This window comes from Vulpes lagopus, chromosome 3, assembly GCF_018345385.1.
Source record: "Vulpes lagopus strain Blue_001 chromosome 3, ASM1834538v1, whole genome shotgun sequence".
NCBI lineage: Eukaryota > Metazoa > Chordata > Mammalia > Carnivora > Canidae > Vulpes > Vulpes lagopus.
Window position 1 is genome coordinate 11668542 of NC_054826.1, and position 23400 is coordinate 11691941.

General features: G+C 35.4%; 1 long non-coding RNA gene across 1 annotated transcript in view; it reads right to left on the bottom strand.

Moving 5' to 3' along the window:
- Positions 1-772: 772 nt before the first annotated feature.
- LOC121487207 overlaps positions 773-23400 on the bottom strand; it is a 28906-nt gene continuing 6278 nt past the window's right edge. The window contains exons 2-3 of the long non-coding RNA XR_005986794.1: positions 6141-6196; positions 773-1088 (exon numbers count right to left, since the gene is read on the bottom strand). This is a non-coding gene — a long non-coding RNA (uncharacterized LOC121487207). The remainder of the gene's footprint in view (positions 1089-6140; positions 6197-23400) is intronic.

The window sequence follows — 23400 nt, forward strand, 5'->3', positions numbered from 1 at the left end:
GTCTTGCACACTTCCACTCTCGTTCTTTTGGATTCTTGCTTTCACCCTGAGGGAACACCTGGTCTAGTCCACTGGATGATGATAGATGATGATTAGCAATGCTGAGAAAATACATGATCAACTGACACCCAATTTATACCAAGCCAGGTAAGAAAGCCCAATTAGTTTAGCATGACCACCTATATGACCCCTAGCTGACTGCTAATACATGTATGAACTCAAACTAGACCAAAAGAAAAATCCAGATTATCCATAGACTCATGAGCAACAATCAGTTGTTTTAAGACACTCAGTTCAGAGTGTTTTGACATTCAACAGTGTCATGACAATGCATAACTGATATAAAAGACCAAATGCATATTTGTAGAGGAAATATGACACAAATCCAGTAATTTATATTCAATCACTTTTGCATAGGTAACTTATATGCATATGTTTAATTGGAAACTTAGTTAATATAGTTATGAATATATGAATAGTGTATTTATGAGATATTCTCAAAATAATCCTAAATCTGGATAGAATTTACTGACCACTGAATTTGTGCCCAAGGGAGCATTGATCCTCCCTAACAGAGTCAAACAAATTCATTTTATTAAGTGATTATAATGGAAAGGAGAATTAACCAAGCATTAAATGACAATAATGGAGAGATGACCATGTTCAAAAAACTGATAAACTGTGTATGCTATAAACTATGCTAAAAACAATAATACAGGAATTCCTTCTTAACTGTAGGGGACACATTCCAACACGTCCAGTGGATGCTTGAACCATGGATAGTACCAAACCTTCTATATACCATGCTTTTTCCTATACATATATATCTATGATAAAGTTTAATTTATAAATGAGGCACAGTAAGAGGTTAACAACAATGATAATAATAAGATGGAATGATTATAATATATATTGTTTCAAAAGTTATGGGATTCGGTCTCTCTCAAAAGTAGCTTGTTGTGTTGTGCTCACCTTTCTCATGATGATGTGAGAGGATACAATACCTATATGATGAGATGAAGTGAGGTGAATGACGTAGGCACAGTGAGAGTGTAAGGCTACCAGTATCCTCTGCTTCCTGACCACAACTGACAGTGGGAAACAGAAAAAAACAGAAGTGAAACCCTGGATATGGAAAGACTACTGTATTCTTTAGCTCAGATTGTATTTGGGGGTGCAAAAACAAAGGAGTTGAAGAAGTCTGCCTGTATGTTCTGTTAGCTAAAATCTGACAAATTCAGCTTCCTGGAAATGCTCAATGCCCTTTGTTCTTTGTGCTTCTCCATTACTACATTTATCTTGAAGAAAGTAGGTCCAGGGAAAATAAGTACTCCCTACCTATCCATCTTGATAACTTCTTAATGCTTCCTTATGCCTACAGCATTGTACATTAATGTTTTGAGCAAAATCTATAGGTCAATCAATCTCTTGTTTGAACCAAAGTGCCAATCTGTCATGTACTATAATGCACTCTCCTAACCAAATTTTTAGGCTCTGAATTTATTTTTTCAGATGATTCTGTCAATGTGCTGCATGATAAAAAGCAAGTCATATGTTAGCCTTGCTTGCACACAAGCTGATAAGCATCACTATAAACTACTACTTGATAGATGGCCACATTAATGGAAATATATCTTCATTATAAATCTCTGGACCATAGAATCTTTCAAAAATCCTAATGTAAAGTTACCTGCAAAAGGAAAATAAATTACAGTTTTTCATGTTCTAAAACAAACAAAGATAGTATTTCTTGGCACTGCTTCATTCGAATACCACATAAAAGTAACTATATTAATTAAAGAAAATTGTTTAGCATCACTATTTAAAATTATCAATAGCCAGAGGAATATATGTTCACATGAACAGTTTTATTAGCAATACAACCTAGGGGAAGTTACTTAAACTCTCTGAGTTTCAATTTCTTCTCTTGTAGAATATGTAATGACCCTTGCTAAAACCAATAGAAATGTCCATGGATAAACATTTGTTCTTTTTCATGCATCAGATATTATCCATAGCACTTGGGAGATACTGGGTCAACTAGTTTAAATTTAACCACAAATGTATCTAAATTAAGTAAAACTGTATGGAAACATCTTAGCAGAATATTAATGCAAATAGCTACATGAAAATTGCTGGACCCCATTTTATTCCATATTTCATTCCATCTTTTGGTATATCTGATTTTATTGACAATCAGTTTGACACTACACTCCCAAAACTCCAAGCCATCCCAGTTACTACTAGGTGAGATTTGTTGGATTGGATTACTTTCACCTTCTATCAAACTCATTGGTACCCCTTAACAAAGGGTTCCTGAGGAAAACTATATCACACAAATCAAAAGTACATGCCACATGGCCAAACAGAGAAGAGTTTAATATAAGAAACTTAGTAATTTATCTTCGTAGCCCTGTAATTGTTCTGCTCAAATAAGAATGAAATATCACCACCAAAGTTGATATAACTTTTGGCTGCCTTACAACTTTTAGATGGATACTTAGATCTCACGGTCCAATATATTGACCTGAAATATTAAATCTGTCAAAACACACTAACTGAACTCAACTGAATTGATATGCTCCTTTAGTTCATACTACCCAGTGTAACAGTAAACTTTATCATTCACCATTTTATAGTCCTGCAAGCCCCTTAATCCTCACCCCACATTTAATCTATTTTTTTAGAAAAAAAAAAAACATGGTAGAAGAAAGAAAAAAGTTATTTGCAGCAGTTATTTATCTCAAATCACATCAAGATCTGAAAGCAAGTATCCATGAATTAGTAATATTTATGGAGTTTCAGTGAGACAATTTGTCCAAAAGTGTGTTGACTTGCTGTGAAAGTTGCTATTAAAAAACACAGCAGGACATGTCCATTTTAATAGCCTCAAATGCAATAATGGAGCTCTGGGTGGACTTCACCATGGCGTATCATATCTGCCCTAAGAGAAATAAAAGGAGTCAGAATAAATGTCACCTTGCAGTAAATTTCTTCCACATGCATTTTGAAAAAAAAGTTTGGGTTGAGACCTGCTCAGATATATAAAACAAAAAGACAAGAGCACCTAAACTGAGAACTAAAACTATGTGGTTAATACATAAATATTATGAGATAATACTAGAGTGGTCTGCAGGCATAGCATAAATGTTCTAAAAGTTTTGCTTTATTGCTAAGCTTAAAAATGAGTACTACACAGAAAAGTGTGAACTCTAATATTGTCCAGACCCTAACAATATCCAGTTTCTGAATGTGTCCATGCTGAGCTGCAGATTTTTTAAGGGAACATCCCTGCGCTTATATAGCATTATAATGGTTCTCAGTAAATCAAATGCTTCCAGCTTATTTGTACTGGACTTGGTCAATGTGAACTTAAATAATCCAGTATAATTTTTCCTTGAGCAAGGGAATGACTCACACACACACATACACACACATACACACACACATAAAGGTGTGTACTGTGCTATGTATATCTTGTGCTTATTATATAATTTTACATTCATGGGAAAATCAATAAGTCTGTCTGCACCTTTATGAAAATAAAGGCCATCATTTTCAATTACTCTTCTATGTGCTCACTAAATATAGAGAAAAGTCAAAGTTTAGTTTAAATATCTTGGGGGAATGAATAAATATGATATTATGTGCCTCCAAAGAACCATTGCAATGATCCAAAAAAAGGCATGGGGATAAACAAAAGATTTTATCCTTTATTTCCACACTGCAGTTATCAACATGGATTCTTTTGTCTATCAACACTGACACTAAGCTCTCAAGATTGTATCGTTAAGTGTTATGATCTATGGGTCTTATAAATGCCCAGTGCTGTGGGTGAGTGCAAGCACTTTGAATTTCAACCTCATGTGTTTCCTTTATAGGTCTGTGGATATTGCCTCTGAGATCTAGTTATATTTCCCAGTATGTCAGCATTCAGTGTAAATTCACTCAGTAGTCAGCAGGTTGCAATTGTTGGGAGTGGGGTTCTAAGAACCCACATAGAGAAAGATGAAGTTTCCTGTTCAGAGGGCCATGTGAGCAATAAGAAAGTCTTCTGGCTCCAGCTCAGGGTTATTGTCTTTGACCATCAACCAGTGGGCCGTGGAAACTTCAAGCAGACAGCAGTAACAAAGCAACAAAACATCTCAAAGGAGATTCGCCTTGAGTTTCGTTGAATATGACCAGACAATGTGAAAATAGAACAAACTGTCTTCCATCCCGCCATATGCCACAATATAATGTAGCAGTGTTTACCAGACTAACATATACGTGCAAGTGTAATGGAAAAAGAGGTATCTTAAAAATACCTCTTTTTTTGGTATTTTGGTGAATTCTTGTTTGGTTAGAACAAAGTAAAATTCTGTTTGTCTCTGTCTCTCTCTCATTCTCTCACTTTTTTTTTTCCAAGCTGAATATATAATACCTTGTGTTTTTTTTTTAAGATTTTATTTATTTATTCATGAGAGACACACAGAGGGAGAGAGGCAGAGACACAGGCAGAGGGAGAGGCAGCCTCCATGCAGGGAGCCCGATGTGGGACTCGATCCCAGGACTCCAGGATAACACCCTGGGCCGCAGGGAAGGCGCTAAGCCACTGTGCCACCCAGGGATCCCTATTATAGCTTGTTTTTAAAAAGTATTTAACATAAGACATGAAAGCTCACTTGCTACTTTTACTGATATTTTTTATTTATATCATCAAAGGAAAATTAGCATCAACCATAATAAAATCCATATCCTCTTTTCTAATCCAAATTTCATTACATATTAACCTCCATATGTAAGCAAATATATTTTACATAAATATAATAATGATAAGTAAAGAAAAAAACCAGTACCTGCTTTTAACTGCCATGCAAGATAGACAATAAGTATCTATTTTGTCCCTAAGTTCTATGTATTGCTAATAATGATTTCAAAGCCACGAGAAGGCTAATTTTATAATTATTGAATTCTAAAGGGTAAAAAAGGCTCCTAAATGCACAATATAAAGTATATATGTCATTATGGCTACCGTGAAAATGTAGAAGTTTCAACTCTAAAAGAGAAGTAATTGGAGTCAAAGCCCTGCCCAAACACTTCCCAGCTGAATTACACTGGGTAAGTGATTCAACCTTTGTAAGCCTTAGGTCCTTTACCTGTAAAATGAGGATAATATTATTTTTTTTCATTTATAGCATTATTTATGACCACATAATGATTATTCATGTCATAGAAAATGTTGAGAAAATATTATCTGTACAGCACTTAAGAGATAAATAGAATTTAAAATAGCTGATGTGCTGTTATAATTAAAAACTGCTGTTGGTATTGAGGCAGTATGAGAAGAGACATCTTGTTTCTTATCCTCACCTGTGATGATATAGCACTACTGAAATTGATAATGAGTAATCCAAATAGACTTGGTTAAGTAAATTTTCAATAAAGTGTCCTTTTTGTATTTTTCATTTTTTGAAAGAGAGACGGGCAGGGGGTGGCAGGTGCAGTGGTGGGGGGCATGGGGGAGCAGAGGGACAGGGAGAAAAAAATCTTAAGAAGCAGGCTCCAGGCACAGCGCAGAGCTCAATCTCACAATCCTGAGATCATGGCCTTAGCCAAAATCGAGAGTTCTATGCTTGATGCTTAACTGACTGAGCCACCCAGTTGCCCCTAAAATGTCCTATTTTTAAGTGCCATAATCAAACAAAAGAGTTTTTGTCCGTAAGTGATTTTGGAATTATTTTTTAAACAATTAAATGAGACTGATAAATAGTTTTTTTTTTTTCAATTAATTTTGATTTTCCTCCATTTCTCTCTATGGACTTCTTTCCACTTATGATATGGTAAAGAAATATAGTCATCGATTTGCCTCTGCTTCCTAATATTATGTATTTTTCTTCCATGGGCACCTTCTCTATTTCTCTCCAACCCCTGAACTGTTTAAGCCGTCACAAAATGAGTACTTGGCATCGGCTCTCATGATACTCAAAATTTTATGAGCTTTACTTAAAATTACAAATTGTACGGTTCAGAGAGCTATTGGAAAGTATAATCTAAAACAAAATATCATTGAGGAGTGACATCAGCAAAACAGCAGAATAAGTTTCTTCTCCACAAAAACCATCTTCCTCATAAAAGTATCAGTTTAGACAATCACTCACCAATGAGAATGCTGCGTGGGAGTCCAGAAGTCAAGCAGGAAAGTCCCAGCTCATCACTGAAGAAAGAACAAAAAAATCCAAGATAGGTTGCATTGACAGTAAATGGAAGAGCTTCACTTTATCCACATCACCTGTCCTCAAAGGTGGGAAGCTCAGTGCCAAGAAACCTCCTCCTGGGCCTACATTGTCTCCCTCAGGATAAAATGAGAGCATATTGGGCAGCCCAGGTGGCTCAGCGGTGTAGCGCTGCCTTCAGCCCAGGGCGTGATCCTGGAGAGCCGGGATCGAGTCCCATGTCGGGCTCCCTGCGTGGAGCCTGCTTCTCCCTCTGCCTGTGTCTCTGCCTCTCTCTCTGTCTCTCATGAATAAATAAATAAAATCTTTAAAAAAAAGGCATATCAATGAGCACCTGCCTTCCTCAGTTGTGTGAGGTGCTGCCAAAGAGGCCCATTTCTCCCCCACTCTCTTCCCAGAATGCTACAGTGTGCTGCATGACTGGGTAGGGCAGGGAGGGGACAGGACAGCAGTAGCCAAGGCTCTCAACTGGCACAAAAGGATAAGCAGACCCTACTACTCCCTTTAGGCATAACATTAGGAAGCCCACCAATGAGCCTCTTGGTATGCCTCACCTGTGGATCCCCCCACCTGGCACATGGACACCCCCAACACTTCTCACACCTCACCTGCACACACCCTCACAAAGCCACTGGCTCTTTCCAAGTGCTCCTCGGTGATGAGTATGAGTATGAAACATGAGCATGTTTCTGCAGACAACTAGTGAGCACATAAAGAAAGCCTGCCTGACTCTGCAGGAGTGGAAGAAAGACCACAAACTTGAGCCTTCAGCAGCACTCTGGGAAAATTGAATGGGAGGCTGTCAACATGTGGCCTAACTTTGCATGATTGAGAGAAAGCATACAATCCTACAAGAAGTACCCCCAAGAGGAAATAAGTTTGGAGCAGGCATATTCACAGAAAAGTTTTAGAAAATCCTTGGTATCTTTAGCAGGGCCGACAAAGTATTTCTCTCCCAAAGCCAGTTAGTAAAAACTAGAGGAGGTGACTGGTCATTCATATGTGAAGACAGCAATGAAAGATACCAAAGAATATGAAAAATCAAGAAAACATGACACCATCAAAGGAACACAATGCTTTTCCAGTAACTGACCCCAAAGAAATGGGCATCTGCAATTTGCCCAATGAAGAATGCAAAATGGTTGTTTTAGGTAAGCTCAAGAAAAACAGAAAGATAATTCCATGAAGTTAGACAGATGAATACATAAGATGATGCCATATTTATATATGTTATGTATATAATGAAACATTACTCAGCCATGAGAGAGGGAAATCCTGCTTTTTACAATAACACGGGTGGAGCCGGAGGACATTATGTTAAGTACAATTAGAATAGTGGTTACCAGGGTTGGGAGGATATGGGAGATGGAAGGATTTGGGGGATCTAATATACAGCACGGTGACTACAGCATATCACACAGTGCTGTGCGCTTGAAACTCGCTGAGAGTGTAGATCTTAGCGTTCTCACTACAGTCATACAAAATGGTACTTGTGTGAGGTGACGGATATGTTAATTCATCTGACTGTGGTAATCATTTCCAAAAGTAGACATAGTACACTTGAAATATATTTTATTGGTATATTATACCTCAATAAAGCTGAGAAAACACTAAAATATCATTAAATATATAATAAACATATGCAAATAATTAACTTTATAAATACTAGGTTTAAAATAAAATTATAATATACCTTCTTTATATTGGAATACATTTTAATTGTAATAAAATTAAAATCTCTTAGAGACCTTTCCCCCCCCCCCCAATATCCAAGTTCATCTTACGAATTTATCAAAATACCATTTTGGAATTTTTCACTTCTACATTATTTCCCTAAGTAAAATGTTTTTCACAAGAGCTCTGTACATTAAAAAAAAAAAAAAAAGAGCTCTGTACATTACAAAGAGATTGTCTGAAACTTGAAGCACAGGTATTCAAAGCACCTATTTTATTTAAGGAGATAAAATGAAACAAGATTTGGAGGACAAGGATACACTCCAACAATCAACTATACATTCTTCTTGGTTTAGCAGATGATTAATTTATTTCTCTTATAAAGATGAAGAGATGTTGAAATGCTAATATCAAGTAACTGAATATATCGTTTTTCAGTTTTCCTGCATCTTTAGAACAGTCTACAAAAATAAATAGTATGATTTTAAATAGTGCAATAAAGAGTAACAAATATTTTACATATGTAGAGAGGTTTCTGCTTCTTTTTGAGTCATAAAAGTTTAATTTTCAAAAGCTCTCTTATAGAAAATAATACTATCTTAAAAATCAAGCAATAGATTTTAATATATTTGACATGGTTTGCAATACGTAATCTGTAAGTTAAAAAATCAGGTGAAAATTATGGGGATATATACACATGGAAAGAGAGACATTTCATGTATTGATACATTAACCTAAATTAGCAAATATGCTTATAGTTTTTTCCAGAACCAATACTGAATATGGATTTAGGAATTGTGGGTTTGTAGTCTCAATTCTGTTTTTTAGCTATGATAAAATTGTAGTGTTGTGATCTGCTACAAACTTTTTCCACTCAGGAACACTGAAACCTATCTTTCACAGAAGACATATCTATCCTTACTTCTATGCATTTTGACAAAATAGAGTCTCTTCAAAGAAACAGATGGTGAATGAATGGCATTATAGTTACATTCAAAATCATGTGGACTTTCATATCTACATGAGCTCTAGCAAGAAAATAAATGGCTGGTGGTATGAGATAATTACTTCAAATTGCACTCTTTAGAGCAAATCCAGAACCAGAAACTATATCACCTCACAGAAAGTTAGTGATGTACTGAAAATCCAATGTATTTTTAATACATTGTTATTGTGGAAATACGAATATGTTATTGTGGAAAAATATAAAAGACACCTTTTCATGAAGATCCACTATTCATCTATTTACCCAAATCAGAAGTCAGAGGTTCATATTTGGTAAATTGCTTTTCCTTATTTATATATCAATTTCTGTTGATTCTACTTCCAAAATGTTTCCCAAATCTACCCACATGCCATACCTATTGCCAGCAGCCTCCTCCCCATTATCGTCCATCCCCAGAAATAACAGTAGCTATTGACCTAGTCTTTCCAGTTCCATTCTTGCTTCCTAATCAATTACCCACAATCTGAGTCATCATTTTCTAAATATGTAAATTTTGTAATTTAGGAAATTACAGAGCTTTCAGTCATTAGCTTCCTAACACACTCACTTTCTGTTACTTCTCAGAGAGCACAAAGCTCTTTGCCACGTTGAGACTTCCTCTTGGAGTTTCTCTCCCTGGGTGACATCCTTCCCCTGCTGGCTCCTCACATCAATTAAGACGCAACCTACACTTCTCCATTTAGCCTTTAGCAGTCTGCTTTTCTCTATTTCATAAACATTTATTTCCTTCATATAAACTTGCTTAATGAATCCTTTCGTTTCCATGTATATTTTGTCTCCCTCACAAGAGTGTGAATACCATGTAAAATTGATGAAAGAAGAAATCTTGACTAGGTTGTTCACTATTGCACTGTTATTCTATCATAACATCTGACATAAAGTAGATGATAAGTAAATGATTATTTGCCTAAAAAAGGCAAAAAAAGAATCTTCATTTTTCTTTTTTTTTTAATTAATTTTTATTGATGTTCAATTTACCAACATACAGAAAAACACCCAGTGCTCATCCCGTCAAGTGTCCACCTCAGTGCCCGTCACCCATTCCCCTCCAACACCCGCCCTCCTCCCCTTCCACCACCCCTAGTTCGTTTCCCCGAGTTAGGAGTCTTTATGTTCTGTCTCCCTTCCTGATATTTCCCAACATTTCTTTTCCCTTCCTTTATATTCCCTTTCACTATTATTCATATTCCCCAAATGAATGAGAACATACACTGCTTGTCCTTCTCCGATTGACTTATTTCACTCAGCATAATACCCTCCAGTTCCATCCACGTTGAAGCAAATGGTGGGTATTTGTCGTTTCTAATTGCTGAGTAATATTCCATTGTATACATAAACCACATCTTCTTTATCCATCATCTTTCGATGGACACCGAGGCTCCTTCCACAGTTTGGCTATTGTGGCCATTGCTGATAGAAACATCGGGGTGCAGGTGTCCCGACGTTTCATTGCATCTGAATCTTTGGGGTAAATCCCCAACAGTGCAATTGCTGGGTCGTAGGGCAGGTCTATTTTTAACTCTTTGAGGAACCTCCACACAGTTTTCCAGAGTGGCTGCACCAGTTCACATTCCCACCAACAGTGTAAGAGGGTTCCCTTTTCTCCGCATCCTCTCCAACATTTGTGGTTTCCTGTCTTGTTAATTTTCCCCATTCTCACTGGTGTGAGGTGGTATCTCATTGTGGTTTGGATTTCTATTTCCCTGATGGCAGGTGATGCGGAGCATTTTCTCATGTGCGTGTTGGCCATGTCTATGTCTTCCTCTGTGAGATTTCTCTTCATGTCTTTTGCCCATTTCATGATTGGATTGTTTGCTTCTTTGGTGTTGAGTTTAATAAGTTCTTTATAGATTTTGGAAACTAGCCCTTTATCTGATATGTCACTTGCAAATATCTTCTCCCATTCTGTAGGTTGTCTTTAGATCAATGGAACAGAATAGAGAACCCAGAAGTGGACCCTGAAATGTATGGTCAACTAATATTTGATAAAGGAGGAAAGACTATCCATTGGAAGAAAGACAGTCTCTTCAATAAATGGTGCTGGGAAAATTGGACATCCACATGCAGAAGAATGAAACTGGACCACTCTCTTTCACCATACACAAAGATAAACTCAAAATGGATGAGAGATCTAAATGTGAGACAAGAGTCCATCAAAATCATAGAAGAGAACACAGGCAACACCCTTTTTGAGCTCGGCCACAGTAACTTCTTGCAAGATACATCCACAAAGGCAAAAGAAACAAAAGCAAAAATGAACTATTGGGACTTCATCAAGATAAGAAGCTTTTGCACAGCAAAGGATACAGTCAACGAATCTTCATTTTTCAAATGAAGAATTTAAACCTTAGAGAAGTGTTTTGTTTTAAAAAAAAAATTCTTTTTTTTTTTTTAAGATTTATTTGAGAGAGAGAGAGAGTGTGTGTGTGCGCACATGGGTTGGGGGAGGGGCAGAGAGAATCTTGAGCAGACTCCCTGCCAAGTGTGGAGTCAGATGCAGGGCTCTATCCCACAAGTCTGAGATCATGACCTGAGCTGCAAACAAGAGTCAGAAGCTTAACTGACAGAGACAACCAGGCACCCCTAAATATTTTTTTTTCAATGCTCAGTCATTATTTTCATACTAATGTAGAATATGTGTGTGTGTGTGTGTGTGTGTGTGTGTGTGTGTGTTTTAATAGTTTAGTGATTGTTGCAAGAAAAAACTGACATCCCTTAAAGTTTTAGAAGACATATTTTTCTAACCTAGGTATCATATAAGGGGCTTATCAATGGGATTTAGATATAGTCAGCCATGACTATATATCCTTTCCCATGTATGGCTGTTAAGTCATATTAATGACTTTGAGCTTCATATTAAGGATTATAAGAAATCTTCAAGTTCTTTTGTTGGAAAGCAATTTAATTGGATTCACATATATATCTGCACCTTGTGGGAATTTGGACTCGATGACCTCTGAGATTTACTCTGAAACTATGTTCCAGGACTCTGTGACTTAACATTTTAAAGGCAACCTTTCTAATATTCACTAGGGGAAACTAGCAACAAAGGTTTCTTTGTATATATTTTGGTGTAATCCTATGTTTGTAGGCAAAAAACATGAGTCCTAAAATTTTATGAAATTGTTCCATTAGAATTAATTTTAATTTTATTAATATGTCTAAACTATGGCAAGGTTCTCTCAGAGGCTGTGAGAGAATAATGTTAAGCCCTAATCTGTTGCATGTTGCACCACATGATAGAGAAATAAACCACATATTTATTCAGTTATTGGACTATATGTGTGTGAATACTCTGCCTTCATATTAGATTGTACACAAAGGGAAATATACAATTAGTATATAGAACATTTACACTTAAAAATAAACTAAACTATTCCCTCTTCTAGGTCTTGTTATAGACAGCTTTTTGTTTGTGTTCCCATTAATGGCATCTCATGTCATAGAAGTCTTTTGGAATTCTCTTATTAAAAAATAGCTCTACTGTCCATATGTCACCCTTTATCCTATTATTCAGTTTTATTATGTTTGTGGAACTATTTTCTCTTTGAAGGTGTTTGTTTATTATCTTTCCACCTCTGTCTGCATATAAATGCCATGAGAGTACTGACCTTATCTGTTTTGTTTTCTTCATATAATCATGCCTAAAGTAGTTGTTTGCTCACAAAAAGAAATTGTTAAACAAATGAAAGGCTGATTGAATAAACAATTATGTTAAGTTATAAGAATCATATTTCAAATCTAAGTTTTGCTAATTATATGGCTTTACTTGCTAGTTGGGGCTTTGGCCAAATCAATTAACCACAGGGGCCTTGGGTTCCCTACTTATTCAAAGGAAAAATCCTTCATAGTACTGTTTTAGTGCTAGAATGAGATGGTGAATGTGAAAATATTTGGCAAACTGTAACAAACAAATTAAAATCTAAGAAATCACTATTGGTATCTTGCTGAAGAAAAATCATTTATAATCAGGGACATTCCTGAGATAACTTGAATTCAATTAAAAATCTAAGTGCAAAAAAAAAAAAAAAAAAATCTAAGTGCTCTATGGGATGCCTGGGGGGCTCAGTGGTTGAGCATCTGCCTTTGGCTCATGGCATGATCCCAGGTCCCAGGATCGAGTCCCACATCGGGCTCCCTGCATGGAGCCTGCTTCTCCCTCTGCTTCTGTCTCTGCTTCTCTCTGTCTCTGTCTCTCATGAATAAATAAATAAATAAAACATTGAAAAAATAAAGTACTCTAATGACTTATAAACAAAGAATGCAAGAAAGTTTAATTTAAATATATTCTACCTATCAAATTTGACTGCTTCACAATGAAGCTGAACATCTCCATTGACAAAATAAATATAATTTTAAATATTAAACCTAAAATTGAAATCAGCACCTGGAGACAACAATATCATTGATATTTGTCATTCTTCTCATTATTTAAAACTATCACATTTTGAGGAAATTAATTTTGCCAAATATGTCATTAATTTATACAGATCCTTAAAAATTGACTCAGTGCATATCTTGCTTCCCCCAAATGTCTCCTATTTGTAAATCAAAAAATTTTTATTAAGGAGAAAAGCTTTCTTGAATATACAGTCTCCTTTCATACCTGAAACCTTAAAATCCACACACTAAATCTGAAGAGATCATAAATGCTAAAATCCACACTTTTTTTGATAATTGCCACTCAACCCACATTTTAAGTATAATACATTTTGAAGATATAAAAAGTGGAATTTGTGTGTACATCTCAAAGATATTTTCTAAAAACCAATTTCATTAAATAAAAACACGAGGGTATTAATCCCAAGACCAAATGCCAGTTTCATATATTAAAATGTGTATTATATATGCCTCAAATTCAGGTATATATGCATGAAGTAAGCATAGCTTGCCTCTAGAGCTACCAATAATTGATAATTCCAGCATAAGCAATCTTATTTACTCAAATTAATGCATCTAGGGGCTTTAATTTTCCATATTTGTGCATAAAGCACTACTCTATGTGGATTTAACTGGCTTAAGTTAATATTTTCATCTTTATCCAGCTGAGGAATCTAAGAAAAGTGTTGCCTAACAATCATAAATCAATTGCAGAGAGGAGACTGTGCCAACCACTCCTTGTTCTGTGGTCAGCTTGGTTTTTCCTCTAATATTTAGCAAGAGAGGCTATGATATGAGATGGAAAGTATTCTGACTATATAAACAGACTGGGTCTGTGGTATGATCCCCCTTTTCCTAAGGCAGGCCATGAATTCCTATAGCCCTTTGTCTAAGCCACCAAGTGTTAATTATTGTAATGTTTATTTTGTATACAAGATAACATATTAAGCATTGAAGAAGATTCAAATTTTAATAAAATACTGTCCGTGAATTTAAGTTACTTAAGTTCGATAAGTGAAATCCATACGCCCCGTTAAACAAAATGTGTAAGAAGGACTTCAACAGACCTCACACACACACACACACACAAATGCACTAGGAATTATAAAAAGGTCAGATAAATTCTAAAGAAGTGGTCATATTCAGTAAGTATGCCCTCTTCTAGAATTTTCCTCTTCTTTCTTGTATTCTTCCTATATTACTAATTCTACACCTAATAACAATAGCAACGCTAGATCTTTATATACTATCTTACCTAATCTTTACACATCTCTGAACAAGTAAAAGATAGTAAGGCCATTTACCAATAATTGAACTCTCACTCAACATTGTTACGGTACTAATTAAGGTCACATTGCTGGTGTCAGGGTCAGAACTCTAACCCAGAACTGTGTGATTCCAAAGCAGAATCTTTTATCCACCCAGCTATAATTGTGTTCACACTTCATTTTGAAGGAAGAAGGGAAACTGTTTTGTAGGATTGGACAAAAGGCATTTGACCCTGAGGGAACACAGGGTACAAATAAAGACACTGACTTGTGAGCTTTCATGGTGTCATGAAAGGACAGATTATTTGAATGAGCCTGGAGGGGTAGTACCTGGGAAGACTAGTAGAAAATGAAACTGAAAAGACTTGAAACCAGGTCATAGAGCACCTTTCTGAGGAAGTATAATTTCATTTTTAAAAAATGTGGTGTCATTATTTTTCTTCAGCAGATGATGACATTTTATACACAATATGGTAAGGATAGTTCAATGTACGACATTTAAGAGGCATCAGATAAATGTCTAATAAACCAAATAATGGGACGGAGTAAAGGATCTATTACAGTCTTTAGGAAGATAGGAAGCAAGTTCATAAACTATGACAGTAGAAGAACATTAGATTTATTAGATTAGGAGCAAGGGGAACTTGGTTTAAATCTACCTTAGCCATTAACTAACTCAGAGATATTTAATTTTCCCTCTGCAAAGCCTCAGAGTTCTCTTTTGAACTTAGATAAATAATAGGGAAATTAACCATCTCTGAAGTTATATGACTTTGAGTAAAAGGAAAGGGTACATATTTCTTTTTAAATAAAATAATTGTGAGCACAACCATATCAGATCTTTATATGGAATGTTTATATGGAATGCATTTGTCACAAGAGGCAAATGGTCTCTTCGAGAGAGGCTGTAGTAATATCACTAACGTAGATGCTAAATATGAGTGAGGAATATTTCCATGAAAATAATGAGCTGAGGTTGGGGCATAATTGGCAGATTAACACAGACTCATCAAAAATGGCCTAGGAACAGCCATACTGCCAAACAGGAACACAGGCAGATAAGCCAAACCAGTGATACAATCTAATGATAGCTAGACCCTCACACTTATGAGGAGGTTGATAAAATCCAGAGAAAATCCTTGGAATAAAAGGAAGGAATTAGTAGCATAAATAGATGCCTTTAAAAAATATATATCAAAGAAAAAAAAGTACCAGTGGAGGGGACTGGGGAAAACAAGGTAACTGTAGAGAAACTAAGAAAGAGTGGCAAGTGCAGTAGAAACAGATACAAGAATGTGCACCTTCACAGAAATTGAGGGGGGAAAAATAGTGCTAAATATAACCTCTGTTCTGTGGTGTCATGTGCAGTAGAAAAATATTTCACAATGATATCCAAAAAGTAGGCATTCTTTTTTTTTTTTTAAGAAGGAGGTCATTATTGACTTTCAATGTAGTTTCATTTGGTGAAGGGCCTAAAGCCTAAGAATAATGAGCTAAAGAGTTTTTAGAAGAAAAACTGAACACAGTGCAAGGATTTCCATATTACTCAGAGATGTAGGAAAGAAGAAAATCTGAAAAGTGTGTGAGCCAGATCAAAGAAAGACATTTTCAAGCTAATGTAAGCTGCTTAGAAATCCTACACCGCATAGCAAGTCATTTTGCATGTGCTGAGTATTTAAATATATGTCAAGCTGAACCAAATGATACCTAGCTAGACAAAAAGGTGAAAAATAAAAAAAAAATATTTTGAAAGATATTGAAAATATAAAAAGTTAAGAATAAGTAATGGAGAAAGCCAAGAGGAGGGAAAAAGAGGAAGGGTATCGTCAATAACATACAAAAGAAAAAGGGACATAACACTAAAAAAGAAAAAAAGGAGGAAAAACAAAACAGCTAAATATGTTAATTAATTTTAGGTATGCAAGGATTGGGTGAGCATGGAGGTAGGGTGAGGTCAAAGAATATCTTCACAGATGGCCTATCATATATATACACACACACACACACACACACACACACACACACAAATGTTGACCAAATGGGGTACTAAGGATGGGAATATTGAGTGGCCAGGAAGTAATGGTCTAGAAGTTTCTGAGAAAGCTTGGGCATTTACACACATCATGGAAAGCTGAGCCAAGTTTGAATAGCATAACACTCTAATGATTCAACATGCGGAGTCTTTGCATACCCTGGCCCTCTTCAGCTAGGCTTATACTAGGAAAAAGAGAATACAAAAGGGGTAATACATGGTAGACACGTGATCAATATTCAATGTCTTTCCTCTTGTTTCTGCAGGTATAATGTGCATTCAAAGCACAGAATACTAAAGTAAATCATAGACAAATGTAGTTGGGCATCCAGGAACCTGGGAGACCAGATGGCTGGAAGGCTTATCTGCATAATAGTGAGAATGGAGATTGGTGTGGAGTTTCTAGTTTTACTGCAAGCGGATTTCTTTTTTAGATTGTAGATAACTTGAACTTTAAGCTTTGTAACCATTGAAAGACCATGCTCGAAAGGGTGATCAGTGCCTATGAAGCGATGGGATACTAAAGCAGAGGAAACAAAGTTTCCAGGATGTGTCGGGGGCCTGAGGTTGATAGGTCCTCTCAGTGTTTGAGAGATAACACTGATTCCTTGGCAATACTCCCAGGAATATGAGAGAACATTCTGGGGTGTGATGGGAGATGCCACCATGGAAATGACTCTAGGGAACAGAGCACGCCAGAAGGGCAAAGATTATAATACCTAAATTTGACAGAAGCTGTCCTGTCATAATCCTCAATTTAGGGATTATGTGTGTTTAGATCCTGAATCTTTCCACAGTCATTAATAGGAATTGAAACTTAGAGGTCCTGCCTCAGTTTTCAGGTACCATATCAGTAAATACCACAAACACACTCTTCCCCTGACCTGAAAAAAAAAATCAATCTCATTACTTTGTAGTCATAACTTATCCTAAAATTTCCCAAAAAGAATATTTTTCACAGCTCACCTGTGGACTATACACACACACACACACACACACACACACACACACACATAAGTTAAAGTTTGGTGTATTATATGCATTATATGTATGTATTATATGTATGTATTATATGATATGGTATTATCACTGAGAAAATTAATTAATTTATTAATCCTTGGAAGACTACTCTAAAAGACAGAAGGAATAGATATTATTTACCCCAGAGAAAACAAGCACTGAGTAGATAGCTACCTATCTAAAGCCAATTAGGAAAAAAAAAAAAGCTAAAGGCTATAAATTATAGATGGTTTTATATTGTACCTGACATGGCTCAGGAAAAAAAAAAAAGAAAGAAAGAATCAAAAGAGGCAGATTCATGCTTTCCAGGCATGCCCCAGGAATGGAGGATTCTCTTTTTATGTTAATCCACTCCCTTTGAGCCAAAAGCTGACAGTGCACAGACAACAAAGGGCCTGCAAGGTTTGCTGTCCAAAAATACTCACCACAATTTGTCAGGCTTCACATTAAACATGGGTTTTTACACATCGCTGGCCTCTAAACATAAAAGATCCTGTTGGTTTCCCTAATTAAATACAGTGAGATCAAAGGTTCACCAATGTCTATCTGACTATCTCACGGTATTCCAGAACTGAAAGCAAATGAGAAGTGTTAGAAAAATGTGTCAGAAGTTCCAGAGATTTCACTTTCTTTTTGGTTTCTTTACCTTTTTAAAATAAATAAATAAATAAATAAATAAATAAAGCCAGGACAGCCTATGAATGTTGTTCATATTTCCTTTGTGTTTTCCCTTAATAAGATAATTGTGTTGACATCAGAGTTGAAAGAGACCAAAGTGAAGAATATAGAGAGACCAGGCAACTCGTTTTTGTAGAAAAGATGGCTTTGCACTATGGTCCAAAAATACCACAATGAATATTTTTCTAAGTAGAAAAAGATCCTGCTGGAACAATGCATTTTCATAAATCTATAACATTTTATAGAGGAAGATGCATTAAAATAAAATAGAGCTGGCCTTGGGTGACTAAACTCCCACTTAGTCATGAATCCATCCATAGATTATTCACAATGGAGGTCTTGTTTACAGGAAATTCCAGTGTTAAAGAGATGATCTAATCCTGATTCCTTAGGGGTGAGTCAATATTGATTATTCCCATTAAGGGAACAATAGATAATAGATTTGGAAAGGGTCTTCTCTTTGAGGAGCATTGTGTTTTGAAATATAAAGAACTTGAAAATAATTGTTAAAGCTTTAAAGAAGATACACTCACAACTTCTATTTCTTTCTAAATGCATTTAATTACTTCAAGATTTATAAAGATAGAAATAAAATAGTTTTGAAAAATTTAAAGTACCTTTTATCCAACAGGTATCATATCTAATATGATAACTTACATATAATATTTTTTAATTAATTTTTATTGGTGTTCAATTTACCAACATACAGAAAAACACCCAGTGCTCATCCCATCAATTTACATATAATATGACCCTAAACTTTCTTAGAAGACTTTCCTATGGGTTTTGTCATGCGCATATAAAAGACTAACTAAAAATCTAAATGATAAATAATTACAACTGAAAAGTTACCATGGAAAAAGTGTATATACTTTTCCTAGCAACAAAAAATTGCTTTCTTCAATATGCTTTTTATTAAAATGTAATAAAAAATCTCTTCTGAAAGCCAGATGGTAGATGACATGATAAATTAAAGCCCAACATAAGTGCGAATAGAAAAAAAAATAACTCGCTGCTGACATAAATGACATTTACAATATCACATATGTTTTTTCTAATGAATATAAGATGATCTTGATATTGCAAAAGACCTTTATTCCAGAAATGAAAAGCTAGAGGAGGAAAAATGAGGCAGCAACCTGCATTTTTATAGAAATAGAAAATACTATCTATGACCTATATTCCAATTTGAAGAAGAATATTTGAATAGTAATAAAAAATTGATACAAGTAGAAAGAATATTAATTATTTTTTAATTAGATTCTTCTTTTATTCTTTATTCCTATTTGTCATATATAAAATTTAAAAAGAACTATGTCTAATATATTCAATACCTGCCTAAGTATATTCATTCTGGTCAAATATATTCCAAATTGTTACATTAATACATACATGATTATGTTATAATTTCACTCACTAGCATTATGGAAAGGTCCCAGGAAGTTTTATGAGAGTCTATGAGGCTTGCAGTTAACATATTCTTCATTTGAAATATGTCTTCACCACATATCAGCTGGGTGACTACAGGTATATTATTGAACTACTCTAATCTTTGATTCCTTTTTCTGTAATGGGGGATTTTATTGTTAATAGCATCAAATAGTAGGTATAAACAGGGGTAATGTAAGCAACACAATATAGTACCTGGCATACACTAAGCCCTTAGTAAAGCATCAGTCATAATTATTATAGTTCATAGGTTATAATAAGTGTAGACAAAAATAGAAATTAAATAGTTTAATATTAAATAAAGGTCATTTGCTATCTTAGTTTTAAGTCTCATCTCTTAAGCTCTAACATAACCTGCTTTGGCAGACTCTTTTCAACAGTTGCTATCCGTGCCTGGCTGTGAAATCACCAATGGCTGTGCATACTGAGCAGATCTTAGCTAACTCTGTAAACAAAATGTATAAAAATTTCAGGAATTGTTCCTTGTTAGAAATGGCCAATAAACTGCTTATTGCTTTGCAAATATTGAACCTGGGAAAATAATGCTACATCTGCTAAAAACTTATGGAGAGTAGCTGATGGCCCATTAGGTATATAAATATGGAGGGAACAAACAAGAATCATTCTGAGACCTTTAGAAATCTGGTCTTAGAGTACCCTCACGGCAAGTTGAAAAACTGTGATGAGATTCTAAGGAGAAAAAAAAAAAAAAAAGAAACAAGGAATAAACGATATTCTTAGATAAATCTCAGGTATATCTTACCAAAATTCGACAGATAGTCATGAAAATGAAAATATTTCAACTGAAAAGTCTGTGTCATATGTCAAGAGCTTTCATGGTTGTCTAGTTCAAATATAGATTCAATTAGCCATGTCTCGAGGATAGGACCTTTTCTTACAGAATTGGCACACCAGCCAACTTAATCAGTAAACATTGACATAATTAATAATAGAAGAACCCTTAATCCAACCTAAGCAACAGTGAGAATTTGAAACCTACACTTTTTACAAACTGATATCTAGTTACATTTTAATTGGTACCTAATGAACAAAGAGGTGAGGGTTTGGTCTGGAGACTAATATCACATGCTATATCTAATAAACAGTTAATTTTTTCCTAGTTGAACGCCATTTATGTCTTTTATTATCTATTAAAAACACATAAAAGACGCTGATTTATAAATTTGTATGGATGATGTATCAGTTAAAGGTCCCAGCAGGAAACAGATGGTCTTCGAAGTGTTTAAATGAAGTGAGTTGCATAGACTTTGCACAGAGGTGAAGGTGAAGTTAAGGACACCAAGAAGAGGTGGAGAAACACCCGAGAATTAGCAACAGCAGGAAGCTAGGACCACCTTGAGCAGAAGGGACAAAGAGAAGGTGCATGGTTTCTGAGAGCCTCCCAGAGTTCCATCTGTGGGAGAGAGATGGCCAAGAGGAAGGGTACGGATGGAGGAAGGGAGGTACTCCCAGAACTGCGAGTTCAAACATCCAGACCAGTCTTTCCTCGTAGCTTTCCTCTCCAAGTGCCTCCCACTGGCTGAATCCAACATAAAGCCAGGGGAGGAGGAAACCCAGAAATGTTTCAACCCCCACAGCACAGAATAGGGAGCTGAGAATAACTAAGGAGGTCTGAAGGTAAAAAATGGGGATACTCAGAAAAATAAAAGCACAGATGAATAAAATGCGATTGGATTGCAAGCTTAACTTTTAAAGTGCCTGACAGTGGTACTATAAAAAAGATGATAAAACTTTTCTTTATGGTAACTGTTCCACTATATGCATGAAATTGTTTCATCCACCACATTTCAGCTTTAAGTATTTTTTAATTCATACAAATGCGTGCAATAAAATGCAATTACAGCTCAATTAAAGTTCCAGTGCAATTAAAGCACATTGAAAATAAATGGTACAAAACAAATCTTTGGAGTTGTTTTTGTTTGCATTTACTGGGATTTTGGCTCTTTTAAGTACCGATCTGTTATTAGAAATATATGGATTTACATAGATTTGCTATGTAGCTTATCCAATAAATAAATCATAATAAGCCATTTATCATATTACTGCATTTAAGTTATACATAAAAATCTGAGATCAGAAATGACAAAGAGAAGGTTAAAAATAAACATTTGTACATTCCAACTGAAGGATGCATGCACTGAAGATTTGATAGCTTTTCAAAAACATGGCAAAAATTCAGGGAGCTAAAAAAAGTCTCAAAATGTTCAAAGATGTTTTGGATATCAAAATCAGTAAATGAATGTAAAAAAAAAAAACTAATGCTGAATAACACATCTGCTTTCATTTCCAACTATAACAACAAAAACTACATGCCCATTTATCCTCTAAGTTATCATGGGCTCAAATGTTGTGGGAGGTTAGAACCAGGGCAGCCTACTAAGGAATAAACAAATATTACCTTGATTCCAATTGTATTAAGGAATTCAAAATATCAGGTTGAGTGATGTTAGCACACAAAGAAGTCTACATTATTGGTTCAAATTTCTAATATGCTTACAATTTAAATGAGGAGATGAGACTTCAGGACATAACTATTCCTTATATACACATACAACAGTATAATATAAAAGTTGAATTAGGAACCATAAATTAAATGATGAATAATCAGGAAATAATTAAAAAAGAAGTGGCATTTGAATTGAAACTTGGCAGATCTGTAATAATGCACAAGGAAAAAGAAAACATTCAAAGAATGAAAAATAGGGTAAAAATAAAATTGGTTGAAGTACCTATATATGCATATGCACATATATATCATTTAAGAGTCACTGAATAAACATGATCTTTCTAGACTAGAGATTTTAAAGGGAAGTAATGTGTAGTATGTATAGATAATGTTGTGAAAACAGGGTAAATCTAATTGTTAGTAACGTTACAATGGGGGTCATCCTGAAGGCATATTCTGGAGTTTATTTCACGGGCATTAGGGACCCAGTGAAACTATTTCTGTAGAGAAATAATCCGGTGACAGAGTTTTAAGATTAATTGGAACAGTTAGAGAAAAGAATCAGGGAATAATATACTCCCAGAGGAATATGAGAGGCTAAAGTTAGAAACATTAGTAGTAATGATATATAAGATGGAAGACATCAGAAATACTTAGAAAAAATAAGGTAGACTTTTTGCTTGTTTGGAACCAGACAACAGTGAAGGGTGAGAAATTAAAGATAACTCCACGATCTCAAGCCATAGGGATTAGAATAATGTCAGCCTTGGGAAAACCAAGATGGACAGCTGGCCATAAAGAGAGAGTGTTAGTGTCCTCAGGCCAAACACAGTTCCTAGACGAGCTTGCTCAGAGCAGTTTTGGAAACTAAATTTCTGCTTCTGTATTCATTCAAAAATCTTCAGACTGTGGAGTGGCCCCAGGGAAATTTTTAATCTTCCTGCATTCAGTAGTCCCAACCTGATGCTCTAGGGCAGCTTTAGAGAAATCTCAGCCCCAGATTAAGAAAGTATTCCTTAGAACTATGTTGATGCTTGCATTCTATTATAAATAGTAAGAGAGTCCTAAAATTCCCCGGATTCTGAGAAATAGGACAGAAATAGTGGTGCTGGTGGTGATGGTGTCAGTGATGGTTTTAGTGTTGGGAGGTGGGGGGTGTTGGGTAATAGAGGAGAATGAACATCTCACCTTTCTCACAACCTAAACCTGAG